Raw genomic sequence first — 17484 nt, 5'->3', positions numbered from 1 at the left:
AGTGAGGGAGGAAACCTACTGCCGTCCAATAAGCTAGGTTTTACTTTTGCCGAATTCCATCTAGACCTAGCTTGTATGCATATAGCGCCTCGAAAATTCAGGTAAAACATTTGGTTGTTCCATTTACTGTATTATAAACACGGAACATTCACGGGTGGCGTGATTTAATTACTCATGAAACAGATACCTGTCTGTTCTCACCGTGACAAATTTATGTGTTTGTTATTGTTTGTTGTTTGTCGTTATTGTTTGTCGTTGTTGTTTATTGTTGTTGTTTTTCCAATCTGATTAAAATCAACTCCTATACACTGGTAATTAAAGACACAGTGAAGCTGATTTTAATCAGATTGTTGTTTTTAAATTTTGTTAAATTTTATTATTTTTTGTTTTTTAACTTTATTTTATTACTATTTTTTTGTTTTGTTATATACTAGGCTCAGACTACCAACTGTCCATCAGAAAGTTGGCCAACTCGACGGTTGCGTTGCAAGTTCCCCAACTCACTACTAACGACGGGTGCGTTCAGGCTAGGCCCTAACAACTAGGAGTCGGGTTAAGTTGTATGCGCGCTAAGACTAGCAACACATGTCGGGCCCGATTCAGTTTTTGAATCGGATACGACGATCGTCGTAGAAATTGAAAAAGCGCTTATACTATAAACAACTGGACAGTCGTAGAAGTCGTGACAGCAGAAAGTGGCAGTTGATAGTCTTAGCCTAGCATTAAGCGTTGTGCGCGAATAACCAACGCATTAATAAAATCGTGTCTATGGTTATCAATGGCAGTGTTTCCAGTAATTAACACCGCACACTATGGAAAGGCCCGAAAATAGGATAATCACTATCTCGGCATCTGACTGCCAATTTGCCATTATTTTGATGAGTCCGTTTTCCACGTTCTTCACCAAAACCGCGCCTGCGCCACACCAAGAATCGCTGTTGTGGAAAACGGCCATTGTACATGATCTTTTAGTTCAAGGTACTACTATCAAAAACGATATTTCTGTTTTGGATTAGATACACACAATGGCCGTGGGAAAAACAAAACGACTACAAGGATGCACTTCTATACGGACAGTTTCGTGTAATTATCACCTGTATTAATGGACGTAATTATCAACACCTCATTAATATATTTAATTACATTTTATCATTCCTCTCGCTGTCCAATTTGGGTGTCGTTTGTAACTGGATGAATTCATAAAGGCGACTTCGTTGACTCATAATAACATACATAGCATGTGGTTCAACTCATGGCGTTTTAATTATTTCGAGTTCTGTTCCCATGGCAGGCAAACAATTTCAGTTATTATTTTTTTCCCATTTTTGTAGGTGGCTTTTGCCCGAATTAAACGAAAATGACCGAATCTGGATAACAACATTTATTCATATTAGTATTACTAGTATACAGCTATATAGGGTTACACACGAATCACTACGCATTTTTACATGGATTACAACTAAGTTTGAGGGTAGAATGATTGATATACTTGGCAAAAAGGTCTCAGGTTAGCACATTTCCCCCCGAATATCTCTATAATTTTTGCCTGAAATTGAGGTTTTGTTCCAGCACGGGGTGGGGGTGGGGCTTACTCCCCTTCTCCCGTCTCGTACACTTATGAGTTCAGTTCCCATGGCAGGCAAAACATTTGAAGAATCCTTTACCATGTATATACAACGACAGGCCCTACTGATTTTTGATGATGGCATGTGACTTTAAAAACACAGATTGCTTTTGTAATGTTTATTCCGGGGAAAGACACCCCTTTTTCCTCCCCAGAAAATAACCTATAGCCTTCGTGATGTCACGGGGCTGTAGCCCAGTGGTAAAGCGCTCGTTAGATGTGCGGTCGGTCTGGGATCGATCCCCGTCGGTGGGTTCATTGGACTATTTTTCGCTCCAGCCAGTGCATCACGACTGATATATCAAAGTCCGTGGTAACTGTATGTAATATTCTGTCTGTGGAGTGGTGCATAGAAAGGATTCCTTGCTAATAATGCAAAAATATAACGGGTTTCATCTCTAAGACTTGATGTCGAAATTACCAAATGTTTGACACCCAGTAACCCGTGACTAATAAATCAACGTGCTCTAGTGGAGTCCTTACACAAAACTAACTTTTCGTGATGTGCGCCAACATCGTATTCCACATAATATTATCTTAGGTAGTTAACTGTTGAATCAACAAAGTGCTGGGGTGACGTTAAACTAACATTCCTTTCTTCAGACGAGTCAAATACAAAACAGTTATAATGATCAACCTCTTGCTATGTTGTAATAAACACTTCAAATACATTTATGACCCCATAAGAAACTATATTTATTTATTTTATTATTCTACTATTAGACTCGAGGGCGTGGTGACATCAAATTAAATTCGAGCTATGCATGCATGGACAGCTACTTATCCCTGTCTATCTGTTTATCTGTTTGTCTGTCTGTGTGTACACGCAACGTTTCAATAAAAATGTACACCATGGCTATAAATATTCCCACCCATCACCCTTAAAGCGACAGACCCTAGTTTTTAAACACTAAGGCATATTTTTCACTATATTTTTGATAACCCTGAAATCAGTCATTATTAAGATTTTATTGTTTAGATTATCCATTTCCGTACATCCGAAGTGTTTCTGGTCAACCATGGTGGTTTCAATATCACAAAACGCGTGTTTCATATTTTTGAAAAACGCACGTGCGTCTGAGAAGAAACGGTTATGGAAAGAAAGAAAGAAATGTTTTATTTAACGACGCACTCAACATATTTTATTTACTGTTATATGGCGTCAGACATATGGTTAAGGACCACACAGATTTTGAGAGGAAACCCGCTGTCGCCACTACATGGGCTACTCTTTCCGATTAGCAGCAAGGGATCTTTTATTTGCGCTTCCCACAGGCAGGATAGCACAAACCATGGCCTTTGTTGAACCAGTTATGGATCACTGGTCGGTGCAAGTGGTTTACACCTACCCATTGAACCTTGCGAAACACTCACTCATGGTTTGGAGTCGGTATCTGGATTAAAAATCCCATGCCTCGACTGGGATCCGAACCCAGTACCTACCAGCCTGTAGACCGATGGCCTAACCACGACGCCACCGAGGCCGGTCAAAACGGTTATGGAGTCGAGTTCTAATCTGTTTTAAAGGTATTTCACCATGTCAACGTCACAGAATCTTATTCCGCTCTGTTGTAACCTTATCCAGATGTGTTACAGGTTTGTAGATTTAACTAAACTTGGTGTCCATTTTTACGGGTTGAAACTAGAGTCTGCGGCTTTAAAGTAAACCAGCTAAAATTGAGGGTTAATCTACTAGCTTCAGAACTTTTAGTTCCGCACACAAATTGTCATCCTAGAGTTTTTCGTTGGACCCCGCATGTTTCAAGTACAATGATAAGTGATGCATTACCACTAGTTACAATTAAATTACAGGGAATTACTGGCCAGATAAAACAACATTATACGACAACAAAGACTGTCACATGTGTCCACAATAACAGGACTGGTAGCATCAGTTAAAAGTTAAAAGTTGGGCGCATTTGGCCACTGTGGGACGGGACGTAGCCCGATGGTACAGCGCTCGCTCGATGCGCGGTCAGTGTGGGATCGATCCCCGTCGGTAGGCCCATTGGGCTATGTCTCGTTCCAGCCAGTGCACCACGACTGGTACTCAAAGGCCGTGGCATGTAGTACCCTGTCTGTGGGATGGTGCATATAAAAGATCTCTTGCTGCTAATCGAAAAGAGTAGCCCATGAAGTGGCGACAGCGGGTTTCCTCTCTCAATATCTGTGTGGTCCTTAAAACCCAATCTAATTAAAATTAGCTCCACTATTACATGTGGATCTAACACCAGCCAGTTGGAGCTCATGTCCACCAATCAAAACCTTACTTGCAGAATCCTGCCAGTGATTTAAAAATAATTTGAAAACATTCCGAATTATCCTGAGGGTATACGACATGTTTGTGTGAATTACGAATGCCTTAAAACATGTTTTATTTTATAAAATAAATAATTTGTAATGTAAAACTGAAGATTGATTTAGGTTTGGGTTTTTTATAAATAAATAAATAATTTTTAATGTAAAATTGAAGACTGATAACCCATCCCGTACGTATTGGTATGGTTCGCTGTACTGCGGTCACTAAAATAGACTCGCCCGATATTTTTAGAATTTGTATGCTCCCAAATAACGTTATAAAAGGCGAAGTGTGATTGGTCAATATTTAAATTATTATTTACAGACGAAATGTTACCTGGACATTGGGGACTACGCAGTGTTGTTAATGTTAAATCACTGGCAGGATTCTGCAAGTAAGGTTTTGATTGGTGGACATGAGCTCCAACTGGCTGGTGTTAGATCCACATGTAATAGTGGAGCTAATTTTAATTAGATTGCTTAAAACCATATGTCTGACGCCATATAACCGTAAATATAATGTGTTGAGTGCGTCGTTAAATAAAACATTTCATTCTAATTACAGTTGTCTTCCAATTTGGCTGATAAAAAATCCGAAAATATATCCGCACAAGGAGTCTGCAGTTTGTGATTATTTCATGGCAGACAGCTTTGAAGTGGCAATCATTAGAACGAAGAGAGCAGACAACTGTAGTTTGCAAACCTGTATAACTTGTTAACATTAAAGACTTCTTTGAGGTAATTCCATCCCATGCAAATGTAGTACTTTTTTGTGTAAAATGGGTGTACTCCGGCCAGGTCTAGTGGGTGTGTCTGTTTACATCAATATCCTGGGAGAAAGAGCTAGACAACTTCTGTTGTCTTTTTCAGAATATATTGCTTCCAGGCAGGCAAAGATGCTTTTAAAAATCCACGGGCATACTGATATTAATAATTTAAAAAATCCTATAGGCAATAATGCTATATAGAAACATATTATAGCATAACGATTTGTGGTCTGTGGCCACTTCCAACATTGAACCCGATGAGATACGATTTGGGGTACTGCCACGTTAAAGTCACATACCCTAGTTTCAACCCGTGAAAATGGACACAAAGTTTTGTTAATCTACAAACATGTAACACATATGGATAAAGTTACAACAGAGTAAAACAAGAGTCTGTGACGTTGACATGGTGATATACCCCAATCTGATTAAAATTAGCTCTACTGGGTCTAGCCAGTAGATCTAACAGCATTGCATGGACTGCCATGTCCATGTGACATTTCATCTATAAATAACAATTTAAATATCAACCAATTACACTTCGCCATTTATAGCGTTATTCGGGAGCATACAAATTCTAAAAATATCGGGCGAGACTATTTATGCAATAGGCGAACTTGTTGGTCTATTTCAATATTGAAAAAACAGGAGGAAAAGTGCAGTAATAAACTTTGGATTGTATACTAGTATAAACAGATTTTATGGCTATACCATCACGGGGTGTTTTTTTCGTCTTGAAACGAATTTTATATTGCAATTAGTTTCCGGCATACTTCGTAATTCACCCGAATCATTTCGTGTACCCTCGGCATAATCCCGAATGTTTTCAAATTCTTTTCAAACCACCCATTCCCAGTCTGGAGCTCCACGCGTTAAGACGTGTTTGTTTCGCTTGTGCACACTGCACGTGCTTTCGTGTGCTCGACTTGGGGGTCCTTCATTTCGTTGTTTTTGTCAGCGAAATGAAGTTTACTACTGGGATGTATGCGGCCATTGGAACTGATTGAACGCTGGAACGCTTCTCGTTTCGACAGTCTGCACCACCTGGATGGATTCTTTTTTAGCGAGATTCCTTGCCTCCACGTCATTTCTCCGTCTGACTGTCGACTTGTTTTTTTTTCGTGACTTGTATGACGGCCATTCTGCAGAACGCCACGGTTGTTCGCGTTTAGTCTCTACATGTCCGAGCCTGTCCTAGCAGCACTGGAAGATTGACCGCCCCACTCTAAGAAGAAATAGGAAGCGGGGTCGGCCCCTACTACTCTTTTTCTAGACTTTACCTTGCTTTATAGTGATACCATCTCGTATCCTCCGGAGTCGGGCCCGTCCGCACCACTATACCAACCCATGACGACTGGACTATACCCTAGTCTGATAATCTCTCTCTCGTTCAGACGGATCCGGCTTCTCAAGATCTATTTCAGCACAGCACTAAACCTTCAACGTCTATCGACTGTCAATCTAGGGGTTTTCTTGACGGTATGCAACCCATCTCGTCCCTTTAAGCTGTGCACCCAAACGGCCTTAACGAGGCCACTCGCGTGGACATATCGATCGGACTTTAAACTTTTAGATCTGCGTTCAAAATTTTATGTCGAAATTACTTCTTCTTTTTTTAATATTATTAAATAGTCCGATCCTCTCTTCTTTCTCTTATTTAGTTTTGGACTGTCCTTCTAAAATGCTCCAAATTATGTAAATATTCGGCCGAGCAGTCAATTCTTTTTATTTTTGGCTTGTAACCTTTTTATTTTTTTTTATTTTTTTTATTCTATTAACTTTTTTACTAATTGCTATTTTCAAAATTCTGCCCATTTTCAACCCCCCCCCCCCCTCCATCCCGAGTCAGGCCACCGATCTTATCGGAGGTCGGACTCGGGATGGGCGTGTTCGAAACCCTAGTGGTATATGGGCACGTTAAACTAGTTATCATCATCATCATCATCAAACCACTGGCATGATTTTGCAAGTAAGGTTTTGATTGGTCGAATGAAAGGTCAACTGAACATGAGCTCCAACGGGCTGCTGTTTGATCTACATGTAATAGTGGGGCTAATTTTAATTAGATTGGATATACCCTTAAGACAGACTAGAACTCGACTCCATAACTATTACTTCTCAGACGCACGTGCGTTTTTAAAAATACGAAAAACGTATTTTGTGATATTAAAAACACCAGAATGACCAGAAACACTTTGGATGTACAAAAATTCAAAATCTAAACAACACAATCTAAGTAATGTAGATTTCAGTTGTGGTTTTATATAGATTTCGGTTATCAAGAAGGGCTCTAATAGTGAAAAATATTCCTCAGTGTTTAAAAACTAGAGTCTGTCGCTTTAAAACTGGCAACAACAAACAAATGTCAGACGCTTTTGACGTTCAATGATAGCCATTACATTTTTGTCTTACAAGATTTAATAAATACCTCTACAACACCTGAAATAAACGTGGGACAGTTATTATCTGCATAACACCCCGTCTGTTGGTCACGTAGCAAAACTAGATAAAACTGAGTCTAATAGGCCAAGTGGAGTGGGCAGTCTAATATTGCCATAACACGCTCACAAATATCTTCGGAATTTGGCGTCAGTTGTTTGGAAAACACTCCATTATTTCGGCCACGTGATTAGGATCATATCTCTGAGATATTTGACTTTTATCAGTAACGACAAGTCTTCTGTGAGTAGATTAGATAATTTGTATAAACGAAAAAGCTAAAAGAGTTTAGTTTTGTTTATTTAAAATTAAATTTATGAGTCATAGACTCTTAGAGAAGTTAAAAAAGAAATTATCTCAAAGTTTTAAGGCACGTTATCAAGTTACAAGTGCAATATTTTGCTATGTTTGTTACATTAGTTACTACTTACTCGATTCCAAGGTAAGCATTGCATAATAATTAACACTAATATCAAAATTGAAATGTGTTGCCACTGGACGTAAACAGTCGTTTCCAATAGAAAGTAAAAATAAAATCTACATTACGTTTTAATGGATGAAGCCATTGTGGCTGCTAGCCTTTTTAAAGTTTCTAGATGAGGTCTCCAAATTTACGAAGCCATTTTTTTCTTAAACGCGGGTGTTTAAGCGTTGTAAAGGTATGTAGTTACACGCGTCTAAGTCATAAACAGGCTTTGTAAAGTCGGCTCAATAATTTTGAGTACACGTGTGTAAAGGTTGCATAGTACCAAAGAAGAGAGTTCCGTGTTAAAGTTCGAGGTGCACCGAATGTTTACGGAGTAAAGGCAGCTGTGGATGTGATTGGTAGTAATATGTGACATTGATTATTTGTGCAAATACTATTATCCATTGACAATAAATAAATACACTTTTATTTGTTATACAGTTGTTATGCAGTATATACCTGAGGTTGAAACTAATGCGGTGTACCCCCCCCCCCCAAAAAAAAAAATGGAACTGCAATTTTCAGCAAAAATGACGGTTGCTATTAAAAACATTACTAGTAATTAAATCTCTTAAATGGTATGTGACCCCCCATTTTCTTGCAGATAGATTAGATGTGAGGTGCCACACTTGTTACTGCTTATATCAGTTTTATTAGTAAACGTTAACATTATCGGCAATAGGAATTGATTTCGTCTATTAGAACCTGTAAAACATGTATATGTTACTATTGTAACGTTACGCGTTTGTAAATCTACCGACCATCTTCTACCATATACAAGGATCAACCGAGATTGCTTTGCTTTCGGTACATAAAAAAAAAAAAAAAATAATTCCCTCCCAATCTGATAATGTCAGTCTCCCAGAAATAGCTGTGTTAATTAGAGTTTGTGTAAACATGTAACCCTTACGTCAATAACCACAGGTTACAAAGCATGAATATGAATTTATTGATAACATCGCGAAAAGTCAAGAGCGGGGGTTTGTGATTTATGTCTACGAGAGTTAGGAGTCCATAGCGGCCACACTAATTGCCTGTTTGTTGTTACCACTAAGCCGGGACGTATCCCAGTAGTAAAGCGCTCGCCTGCTGCGCAGTCGGTCTAGGATCGATCCAGGTTGGTGGACTCATTGGCGATTTCTCACCACGACTGGTATATCAAAGGCCGCGGTATGTGCTATCATGTCTGTGGGGTTGGAGCATATAAAATATTCCTTGCTATTAATGGACACATGTTGCGGGTTTCCTCTCTAAGACTACTTATAAAAATTACCAAATATTTGACATCCAACAGTCGATAATTGTTTTAGAGATGTCGTAAAACAAAAACATTTTGAATTTAACTTAACTTTAACTTTTTGTTGTTACCACAGTAACTAACTGCCACTGAAATACGACTTCTATACGCTCTCGATTTCCAGTCCGCGTTTTTAATAGTCCCATTTTTCAGGCACTTTCGTTCTTCAGGTTACATACCACTATACTACTGTCATCACCATTATCAGCATCAGAATCAGAATCAGAATCAGAATCAGAATAATAATTATTATAATCATCATCATCACCATCATCAACATCATCACCACCATCATCATCATCATCATCATGATCTCCACCACCAACACCCATAGGCGTACAGGCTGCCATTTTTTGGGGCAGGCAGGCTGATTTTTGCCCAAATTAAACGAACATGTCCGAATCTGCATTACCGCCAAACAGCTATATAGGATTGCGCATTTTCCCCATGGATTACAATTATTTTTCCAGGTACAATGATGGAAATAGATGATAAAAATGTCTCAGGTTAGCACATTTTGCAAGAATATCTCTATAATTTTTGCCAGAATTTGCGGATTTGCTCCAGCACTATGGGGGCAGTCGCCCCCGTTACCCCCCCCCCCCGTCTAGTACGCTTATGCCAACACCACCACTATCATCACAACCAGCACCGCGCCTGGACGTGTTTCGATTTTATGGCAACCAGCTTCTAAAGTGCCGCCCCATACACCTATGGGGAGTAAAAGCATGGTCAGTGCTGGATTTGAGGGGTGGATGGGGTGAAGGAGTTTTGGCAGAGAACTACATACACTCTATACCTTTATTGTTCAATGAAATGTAATCATGACGTCCGTAGTTTGGAACTATAGTCTATTGCATTCGTTTCATATATTTTCATTATTAACCACGACGTCTGTTTGTACGTCAGCGACTTCATTGAATCTGTGTGTGTATTACACCACCATCCACAATTAAACAAAAGGTACGTTTTATCATATACGCGTCCCCGCCACAAAGCGACCACTCACGCCGCTACTAATTAAACCGCAAACTGGCAATACCAAACAAAACACAATTCATACAATCAACAACACCAAAAAGGCGGAGAGAGATATTTGCGTGCCAATTTCGTGTTTTCGTTTCGAACCCTGTCAATATTACAGCAATAAACAATTATTTGCATACGGAATAGTATGTTCTACACAACTATATGTGTGAACTGCCTACAGAGCTCATGGCAAAGTAAACGATCTTTTTGTGAATCTGCAATAATACTTTCTATACGCTAATCATTAGGTTGGGAACTCTGCTTGTGTGTCTTTTTTTCTTCTATTTTATATAGTACACCAAGCTGAATGTTATTGATTCTTATATGATGAAGTAGCGGCTCTTGCCTTTATTTCATTTGACTGGTCCTGGTGTTTTGTGTTTGCTGTATATTCCCAATACTGAAGTCTAACGGTGCAGATGGAATTACACTCAGTCGCTCCACTGAACGAAAAAAAATTCATCCACATGTTCGTCCCACCTTTTTGATTGGTTGTCCATTAGCTTACGGCCTTGACCTAATCTATTTTGTCTTGGTTCAAGAGATTTTTTAAAAGAAGGAAAAATATTTTATTTAAAAAAAACAGCTCATGATATAACACTTATGGGAAAATCGAGAAACGAAACCCACTACCGACATATATATATATATATATATATATATATATATATATATATATATATATATATATACATATATACATACATACATACATACATACATACATATAGTTTAGTCCAGATGCTAATATGCGGGAACCTAAAGGGACTCGGCCCCCTATTTTTATCGAGTAATTAATTTGTATTATATAAAAGGAGAGGCGTTTTGTTTACACTATGCTACGGGCCCAAATAAAAAAAAATCCTAATTCTTTGCTTGTAATCTTGCTATTGTTTAAAAACAACAGGTATTTTTGCACGTGGTTTCTCATAAATATGCAATCTGATATCACATACAACAGCCTTTGATATACCAGTCGTAAAGCACTAGTTTGGACGGGAAATGATCCAGTTCAGCCGCGCAATCCAAGAACATAATGTCGGGTGAGCTCTCCTACTACTGGAGTTACGTTTTTTGTTAAACTCACCTTAGGTCTCACTACACAGAAGTCATCTACCATTGAAACCCATGTTAACTTGCCCAACTTCAAATGAAGATTGCCAATATAACGGGTTCTCATTGGCACTAACAACATTCACCATTGCGAACATACATTATATAAGCATATATATGACTGTATCGGGCTGTAGTACCGGTCCGAACAGGTGGTTCATTAACCGATTCACTCTCTTGCGCTATACACCCATGTCCCAAAAGGTCAATGGATAATATTACAAAATAACATGGGCAAAATACAGCCAGAAGGCTTACCATTAAACATACATATTGTTTTAATTCTTCGCCATTTCCAAGAAGTCAATATATGAACCATAACTTTTGTCACAATTAGGAACTATAGTGGACCGTCATCAATCAACTCTCACACGGAAGTGATCTGTGTAGTGAGACCTTAAGTGTATAGCTACCTTATGAATTTAATGTGATCTTGGCGTTATGTTATAAGGCGATCTTAGCGCTAAGTGTTATAAGGCGATCTTAGCCCTAAGTGTTATAAGGCGATCTTAGCGCTAAGTGTTGTAAGGCGATCTTAGCGCTAAGTGTTATAAGACGATCTTAGCGCTAAGTGTTGTAAGTCGATCTTAGCGTAAGAGTTATAAGGTGATCTTAGCGCTAAGTGTTATAAGGTGATCTTAGCGCTAAGAGTTATAAGGTGATCTTAGCGCTAAGTGTTAAAAGGTGATCTTAGCGCTAAGTGTTATAAGGTGATCTTAGCGCCAAGTGTTATGAGGTGATCTTAGTGCTAAGTATTATACGGTAATCTTAGCGCCAGTGCCGGATTTATAAGGGAGCAAAGGGGGCAAAGAGGGCAATTGTCCCGGGCCCCCCTGCCAGAGACACCCCCCCCCAACAAAATGTAATAATTATAAAATTAGTTATTTTTTTTATTTGTCATGTAGTTTAATTTCTATGTTGAGGGGCCCCCGAACCTGAAGAGCTCCGGGACCCCCCCCCCCCCCCCCCGCCCCCCAAGGTCTAAATGCGGCCCCGCTTAGCGCTAAGATCGCTTCGTAAAACAGGTACCCAGCTGTACAGAAATGAACAGCCTTTAAAAAGAAACTCTGCTTCATCAAGAAACACCACGGGATATTTTAAAATTACTTTGTACCTTTAATGGGCGGGACGTAGTCCAGTGGTAAAGCGTTCGCTTGATGCGCGGTCAGTCTGGGATCGATCCCCGTCGGTGGACCCATTGGGCTATTTCTCGTTCCAGCCAGTGCTCCACAACTGGTGTAACAAAGGCCGTGGTATGTACTATCCTGTCTGTGGGATGGTGCATATAAAAGATCCCTTGCTGCTAATCGGAAAGAGTAGCCCTTGAAGTGGCGACAGCGGGTTTACTCTCTAAATATCTGTTCTTAACCATATAACCGTAAATAAAATGTGTTGAGTGTGTCTTTAAATAAAACATGTCTTTTTCTTTTGTACCTTTAATTTCTACAGGTAAGACCCATACGTTCGTATCTCAGTCCCGATCACAAACCAAAGTTCTCTGAGTGTGGAAGTATAACACTACTATCCGTATTGCCTTAACTATGCACTTAAGGTGATCCTAGCTTCGTAAAACAGGACCTGAGTTGAACAGAAACGAACACACTTAAGAAAGAAATTGTTTCAACAAGATGTACCATAAGCCATTTTTAAAGGACTGTGTACCTTTAATTTCTACAGGTATGACCCATCCGTTCGTATCTCAGTACCGGTCACAAATCAAAGTTCAGTGAGTGTGGAAATATAAAACCTTTATCCAACCATTAGCATGCGTTCTAGATACGCCGCTTACCTGGTAGTCAAAACAAGTGTCCAGAACAGCGTGCTTGAACCTCAAGTGGACACAAGGATACATATTAAAATGAATAATGGCCTCTGTATTGGTGACATCGGGCACAATTTTTCAGACACTCACTATATCAAACTCGGTGAACACAATGAGTTAGAGGCATTTATTGTTCAGTGTCGTGTAGCTTAATTTATCACCCTTTTAAATCACACAGTTACAAAGTTAAAACATGAGTCGCAAACCTAGAATGCTATAGTCCGTCCCACAGGGAACGCCTTATTTATACTATGGAATTTACTACAAGTTATTTATTTCTGAGCCATTAGTTTTCTAAATTGCACACAAAAATATTTTTAAAAATCTGTTATTTCCAAAACACTTTTACTTTTCTTCTTACGTCAGACCAAACTGAAATTATTTACCAAAAAAAAAAAAAAAAACCCCACCAAAAAACATTTTTGAACGAGGATGAAACGGACTATAGTTTAGTGGTAACCGATCTAGCATTGTGCGGAAGGGTATACGTAGATGTTGGGTGCAGGACTTTACTGTGTTCCATTTCACTAAACATCGTAAGTTTACGTTTGCTACTAGCAGATATACCGGTCGTGCGTTTACATGTGTTTGGCGTCTATTTCACGCAGAAAATTACATTATTACGAAAGCTGGAGTATTGTAAGGACAAAAGAAAATGAAATATGTTTATTTTAAACTATATTTATTGTACTATAATAGTAACAAGAATTGTGGTTTAGTTGTAGATTTACGTTTGCGTGCAAAACTAGGCTTACGATGTTTTGTGAAATTGGGCCCTACCGTAACTGGCCAGCAAAGCAGGTCAATTTCCCCCTCCTGAAAAAAATATTAAAAATTGACAAACAAAGCAGTAAGATTGAAAGAAAGAACGAGCGAAAGAATGAAATAACGGGGATGTGATCACATTCAGAATTTATTAAAGTTTATTTTGTTTAACGACACCACTAGAGCACATTGATTTATGAATCATCGGCTATTAGATGTCAAATATTAAATAATTCTTCCATTAGGAGCAAGGTATCTTTTATATTCACCATCTCACAGACAGGATAACACATACCACGGCCCCTGATATATCAGTCGTGATGCACTGGCTGTAACGAGAAACAGACCCGACAGCGCATCAGGTGGGCGCTTTACTGAACACAGCCTTGAAAATATGGGGATGGGGGGGAGGGGGGAGGGGGCATCAAATTCGGGCAAAAATTATACAGATATTCGGGCAAAATGAATTAGTGACTCGTTTGCAACCCTATATAGCTGTTTGGTAGTAATGCTAATACGAATAAATGTTGTTATGCAGATTCGGGCATTTTCGTTTAATTCGGGTAATTCCCCCCCCCCCCCCCCCCAAAAAAAAAAAAAACAGAAAAAAAAAAAAAGGAGCCCGTACGCCTATGGAAATAAAAGAAGGTAACACTTGATTCAGGTTTTTTTTTTTTTTAAATAGATAGAATTTTTGGAATATCATGTACATTTGTTATAATTTAAAATAAATGTCCCCCCCCCCCCCATTAATCCAGGTTTAAATGGCGAGAAGACAGAAGAGAGAGGATAAAGTTATAGGCAGATACACACTCAAAATAACAATACTGTATATCTATCTGGGAAGACATTTTTTTCTTCTATTGCACATATATATAATTCAATAAAACCGACCAACGAGTTGTTTGCTTTACATTTTGATAGCCTATTATCCGCCTCATTCCAATTATTCTTTCAATTTCCCTCGGCGGAAATTGAACTCTCTGGTCAATAAAGTAAGAAAAGATCATTTTAATTATGTTCGCTGCATTTGTCGTAGCGTGCGTATAGTACATAATAAAAAGAAACGTGTTTTCAATTTCCCGTCACAACACAAATTATGTGCTGACCACAATTCATTTGAGCGAGAGAAAAAAAAAAAATACAGAGGAATTTTTTTTTAGATTAATATAAAAGGAATTCTGTGGTAATCGTATTGTAATCAGACACATTACCTGCCTCTTGGTGGGTAGGTGGTCTTAAGTTGTTAGGTTGGTTTCAGTGTCGTCGCAGAACTGTGGGATTTCATTACTTTAAAAAAAACATTCAAGATAAATGGAGTGTCAGCATAAAGGTTTCTAACGTCTGAATTTCTGTACGTATGTATTAGGTTTTTAGATGGTGAAGTTTTACTTTAGATTTATATATATATCAGGGCCGTAGCTAGGATGTTTTGTTTGGTGGGGCAATCGCAACTGAGTAGTTTATAGTCTAAAACTCCTTAAAGGGTTAAGAAGAAAAGTTTCCATAATGCTTTCCGAAATTTTTCGGGGGGGGGGGGGGCAACTGCCCCCTTGCCCCCCTGCTAGATACGGCCCTGTATATATATATATATATATATATATATATATATATATATATATATATATATATATATATATATAAATAAATAAGAAATAAGTTGTTCAATCATTATTGGGGCTTTGTGTAAACGAAACTTTTAGTTTTTCGACCGGGGATTCTAGAATCTTAAGCCTGGTTTATTGAAGAAAAAATCCTCCCCAGCACATTGGTAAATCAGGTTTAAAGGGACATTCCTGAGTTTGCTGCATTGTAAGATGTTTCCAACTAATAAAATATTTTTACGATTAAACTTACATATTAAATATATTTTCTTGTTTAGAATATCAGTGTCTGTATATTCAATGTGTTTCTGGTTGTCTTGTAAGAATCCCAAACTGGATTTTATCTTCAAATAATTTCGTATATACGAACAAATATTTTTTAGGAAAAAAAATGAAAATTAACCTAGTACAAATATTACAACGATCAGAAACACGTTTAATATACAGCCACTAATATTCTAAACAAGAAAATATATTTAATATGTAAGTTTAATCGTAGAAATATTTTATTAATCGATAACATCTTAAAACATTGCAGCAAACTCAGGAATGTCCCTTTAACCCCCTTCCCTCAATATTTGGTAATTATAACAGTTTAGTTTGAGAGAAAAAAACCCGTTAACTCTACCACATATAATGTTCTTTCTTTTAAAGAAAAAAGAAACTAAGGATTTTTAAAGTTTAAAGTTTGTTTTGTTTAACGACACCTCTAGAGCACATTGGTTTACTAATCATCAGCTATTGGATGTAAACAAATTGGTTAGTTTGACATATAGTTTTAGAGAGGAAACCCGCTATATTTTTTTGTCATTAATTTCAAGGGATCTTTTATATGCACCATCCCACAGACAGGATATCACATACAACAACTTTGGATATACCAGTCGTGGTGCATTGGTTAGAACGTAAAGTTTGTTTTATTTAACGACGCCGCTAGAGCACATTGATTTTTTATCTTATCATCGGCTATTGGACGTCAAACATATGGTCATTCTGACACTGTTTTTAGAGGAAACCCGCTGTCGCCACATAGGCTACTCTTTTTACGACAGGCAGCAAGGGATCTTTTATTTGCGCTTCCCACAGGCAGTATAGCACAAACCATGGCCTTTGTTGAACCAGTTATGGATCACTGGTCGGTGCAAGTGGTTTACACCTACCCATTGAGCCTTGCGGAGCACTCACTCAGGGTTTGGAGTCGGTATCTCGATTAAAAATCCCATGCCTCGACTGGGATCCGAACCCAGTACCTACCAGCCTGTAGACCGATGGCCTGCCACGACGCCACCGAGGCCGGTGGTTAGAACGAGACATGGACCATAAACCGACTGCGAATCAATAAATAGAGGATATTTCATGTTTTTTTGTCAAATATGATTTATATCTCATCGAGTGAAGTTTGTAATCATATCTCTCGAGTCACGCTTGCGCGACGAGTGTGATATGATTGCAAACTTTACAAGGTGAGATATAAATCATATTTGACAAAAAACATGAAATTTTCTATTTATTGCTTTTGGCAATTTACCTTTATTTTTAAAATGCCGGCAGCAAAGTAGTTCCGGCTATTTTACAGTGAAGATAACACATTGTACAGTGACGATAAAACATTTTAGAGTGAAACAGTGAAATTTTCACTCTAAAATGTGTTATCGTCACTGAGTGACTGATGTCACTTTTATTCTACTGATATTTAAAGATAGTTACTAAATGTTATACAATAAATCGCTTTATCACTGGGCTACGACCAGGCTAAAAAGGATCTTTTCAAATGCATTTGTTTTTTGTCGACGTCGTATATATATAAGTGGTGGAGAAAATCAAACAATTTCTTTCTTTCATAAAAACTTAAAGAGAATGTTTTCATAACAAAACTTAAAGCCGTTTTAAAGAGAATGTTCTGCTGCTATATACTGTAACATGTTTCAGACTTGTAGAGCCGTTTTAAAGAGAATGTTCTGCTGCTATATACTGTAACATGTTTCAGACTTGTAGAGCCGTTTTAAAGAGAATGTTCTGCTGCTATATACTGTAACATGTTTCAGACTTGTAGAGCCGTTTTAAAGAGAATGTTCTGCTGCTATATACTGTAACATGTTTCAGACTTGTAGAGCCGTTTTAAAGTGACATATCCTATCTTTTCAACACCAAGGCATAGTTTTCACTATTAGGCATAGCTAGAGTTGTTGTTGATAACTGAAATCAAACATTACTTGCATTTCATTGTTTACATTATACATTTCCGTACATCCAAAGTGTT

The 17484-nt window shown here is 38.2% G+C and overlaps 1 protein-coding gene across 2 annotated transcripts in view; it reads left to right on the top strand.

The window, feature by feature from the left end:
* The window catches only part of LOC121377561, a 42493-nt gene that overhangs the window by 13005 nt on the left and 12004 nt on the right, over positions 1 to 17484 (top strand). Inside the window, exon 1 of one of the 2 annotated variants that reach the window (XM_041505607.1) lies at positions 13331 to 13391. The exons of the other annotated variant lie outside the window; for it this stretch is intronic. The gene's annotated coding sequence lies outside the window, so the exon portion shown is untranslated. Of the gene's footprint in view, positions 1 to 13330; positions 13392 to 17484 lie in introns of those variants that run through there. 2 annotated transcript variants of the gene reach the window in all.

Source organism: Gigantopelta aegis, chromosome 7 (assembly GCF_016097555.1).
Source record: "Gigantopelta aegis isolate Gae_Host chromosome 7, Gae_host_genome, whole genome shotgun sequence".
NCBI classification, from domain to species: Eukaryota; Metazoa; Mollusca; class Gastropoda; order Neomphalida; family Peltospiridae; genus Gigantopelta; species Gigantopelta aegis.
This window is presented reverse-complemented; position numbering and strand designations above follow the sequence as displayed.